A 3,833-nucleotide genomic window follows, 5' to 3' on the forward strand; every position below is an offset into this window, starting at 1 on the left:
ATCACACTGCCTAACTCATCACACTGAGAACAACATACTGCCTAACTCATCACACTGAGAACAACACACTGCCTAACTCATCACACTGCCTAACTCATCACACTGCCTAACTCATCACACTGAGAACAACACACTGCCTAACTCATCACACTGAGAACAACATACTGCCTAACTCATCACACTGAGAACAACACACTGCCTAACTCATCACACTGAGAACAACACACTGCCTAGCTCATCACACTGCCTAACTCATCACACTGCCTAACTCATCACACTGAGAACAACACACTGCCTAGCTCATCACACTGCCTAACTCATCACACTGCCTAACTCATCACACTGAGAACAACACACTGCCTAGTGTGGCCCAAACACACACACGGAAACAAACACCCACAAACCAAAAGTGAAACCCAGGCTACCTAAGTATGATTCTCAATCAGAGACAACTAACGACACCTGCCTCTGATTGAGAACCATACTAGGCCGAACACAAAAACCAACATAGAAAAAACAAACATAGACTGCCCACCCCAACTCACGCCCTGACCATACTAGAACAAAGAATAAAATAACAGAACTATGGTCAGAACGTGACAATCATCCTGTTTAGAGGTCGACCGATTAATCGGAATGGCCGATTAATTAGGGCCGATTTCAAGTTTTCATAACAATCGGAAATCGGTATTTTTGGACACCGATTTGCCGATTTAAATAAAAATGTATACCTTTATTTAAGGCAAGTCAGTTAAGAACACATTCTTATTTTCAATGACGGCCTAGGAACGGTGGGTTTAACTGCCTTGTTCAGGGGGAGAACGACAGATTTTCACCTTGTCAGCTCGGGGGATAGAATCTTGCAACCTTACAGTTAACTAGTCCAACGCAATAACGACCTGCCTCTCTCTGGTTGCACTCCACAAGGAGACTGCCTGTTACGCAAATGCAGTAAGCCAAGGTAAGTTGCTAGCTAGCATTAAACTTATCTTATAAAAAACAATCAATCACAATCACTAGTTAACTACACATGGTTGATGATATTACTAGATATTATCTAGCGTGCCCTGCGTTGCATATAATCGTGCCCTGCGTAATCATATAATCTGACTGAGCATACAAGTATCTAAGTATCGTAGTCCTGTGTGGCTCAGTCGGTAGAGCATGGCGCTTGCAACGCCAAGCGTCGTGGGTTCGATTCCTGCTGGGGCCACCCATATGTAAAAGTAGTGGCCCCAGCCGACTTGTAAGTCGCTTTGGACAAAAGCGTCTGCTAAATGGGATATATTATTATTATTATATTATCTGACTGAGCAGTGGTAGGCCGAAGCAGGCGCGTAAACATTCATTCAAACAGCACTTTCGTGCGTTTTGCTGGTTCGAGCCCAGGGAGGAGCGAGAGGGGGACGGCAGCTATACTGTTACACTGGCAATACTAAAGTTCCTATAAGAACATCCAATAGTCAAAGGTTAATGAAATACAAATGGTATAGAGGGAAATAGTCCTATAATTCCTATAATAACTACAACCTAAAACTTCTTACCTGGGAATCTTGAAGACTCATGTTAAAAGGAACCACCAGCTTTCATATGTTCTCATGTTCTGACCAAGGAACTGAAACGTTAGCTTTCTTACATAGCACATATTGCACTTTTACTTTCTTCTCCAACACTTGGCTTTTTTTGGTCCTCCAATAATCGGTATCGGCGTTGAAAAATCACGGTCGACCTCTAATCCTTTACCATGGAATTACCCTTGTGCTGCTTTCTCTTAAAACAAGTCTTGAAACCCACATTCGAGATTCTGCAAGCTTGGCCGACTACACAAAGATCTGATCAAAAATGTTCAATATACTATAAAATAGTTTGAACTTTGCCAGAACATCAGGCGGGGAGGGGGGGGGGGGGTCTTCTCGCCTTCAACATTTTATTAAAAACGGATGATCTATCTAAGATCTCCCTTACTAATCTGGAAAGACAAGCAGATACATTTTCCTTTCATTCTCACTGGGAAAGTTAGGTTGATTAGTTGCGTCATATCCACTGCAGTTCCAGGCAGTATTACATAACATCCCTGAAGGACCTCTTCTGTTCTGAATCCCTATCCTCAGACGACCCTGAAGGACCTTTTCTGTTCTGAATCCTTATCCTCAGACGACCCTAAAGGACCTCTTTTGTTCTGAATCCTCAGACGACCCTAAAGGACCTTTTCTGTTCTGAATCCCTATCCTCAGACGACCCTGAAGGACCTTTTCTGTTCTGAATCCTTATCCTAAGACGACCCTAAAGGACCTTTTCTGTTCTGAATCCTCAGACGACCCTAAAGGACCTCTTTTGTTCTGAATCCTCAGACGACTAAAGGACCTCTTTTGTTCTGAATCCTCAGACGACTAAAGGACCTCTTTTGTTCTGAATCCTTATCCTCAGACGACCCTAAAGGACCTCTTTTGTTCTGAATCCTCAGACGACTAAAGGACCTCTTTTGTTCTGAATCCTCAGACGACTAAAGGACCTCTTTTGTTCTGAATCCTCAGACGACTAAAGGACCTCTTTTGTTCTGAATCCTCAGACGACCCTAAAGGACCTCTTTTGTTCTGAATCCTCAGACGACTAAAGGACCTCTTTTGTTCTGAATCCTCAGACGACTAAAGGACCTCTTTTGTTCTGAATCCTCAGACGACTAAAGGACCTCTTTTGTTCTGAATCCTCAGACGACTAAAGGACCTCTTTTGTTCTGAATCCTCAGACGACCCTAAAGGACCTCTTTTGTTCTGAATCCTCAGACGACCCTGAAGGACCTCTTCTGTTCTGAATCCTCAGACGACCCTAAAGGACCTCTTTTGTTCTGAATCCTCAGACGACCCTGAAGGACCTCTTCTGTTCTGAATCCTTATCCTCAGACGACCCATAGAGTGTAACAGAGAGCAGGTAGATATATATCTGTTCTTCACTGCAAGGACAGCAGGTTGCCTAGTGGTTAGAGTGTAGAGGCGGCAGGGTAGCCTAGTGGTTAGAGTGTAGAGGGGGCAGGGTAGCCTAGTGGTTAGAGTGTGGAGGCGGCAGGGTGGCCTAGTGGTTAGAGTGTAGAGGCGGCAGGGTAGCCTAGTGGTTAGAGTGTAGAGGGGGCAGGGTAGCCTAGTGGTTAGAGTGTGGAGGCGGCAGGGTGGCCTAGTGGTGAGAGTGTAGAGGAGGCAGGTAGCCTAGTGGTTAGAGTGTGGAGGCGGCAGGGTGGCCTAGTGGTGAGAGTGTAGAGGAGGCAGGTAGCCTAGTGGTGAGAGTGTAGAGGCGGCAGGTTGCCTAGTGGTTTGAGTGTAGAGGCGGCAGGGTAGCCTAGTGGTTAGAGTGTAGAGGGGGCAGGGTAGCCTAGTGGTTAGAGTGTGGAGGCGGCAGGGTGGCCTAGTGGTTAGAGTGTAGAGGCGGCAGGGTAGCCTAGTGGTTAGAGTGTAGAGGGGGCAGGGTAGCCTAGTGGTTAGAGTGTGGAGGCGGCAGGGTGGCCTAGTGGTGAGAGTGTAGAGGCGGCAGGGTAGCCTAGTGGTTAGAGTGTGGAGGCGGCAGGGTGGCCTAGTGGTTAGAGTGTAGAGGCGGCAGGGTAGCCTAGTGGTTAGAGTGTAGAGGGGGCAGGGTAGCCTAGTGGTTAGAGTGTGGAGGCGGCAGGGTGGCCTAGTGGTTAGAGTGTAGAGGCGGCAGGGTAGCCTAGTGGTTAGAGTGTAGAGGGGGCAGGGTAGCCTAGTGGTTAGAGTGTGGAGGCGGCAGGGTGGCCTAGTGGTGAGAGTGTAGAGGAGGCAGGTAGCCTAGTGGTTAGAGTGTGGAGGCGGCAGGGTGGCCTAGTGGTG

This window comes from Oncorhynchus masou, chromosome 25 (genome assembly GCF_036934945.1).
Source record: "Oncorhynchus masou masou isolate Uvic2021 chromosome 25, UVic_Omas_1.1, whole genome shotgun sequence".
Lineage (NCBI taxonomy): Eukaryota > Metazoa > Chordata > Actinopteri > Salmoniformes > Salmonidae > Oncorhynchus > Oncorhynchus masou.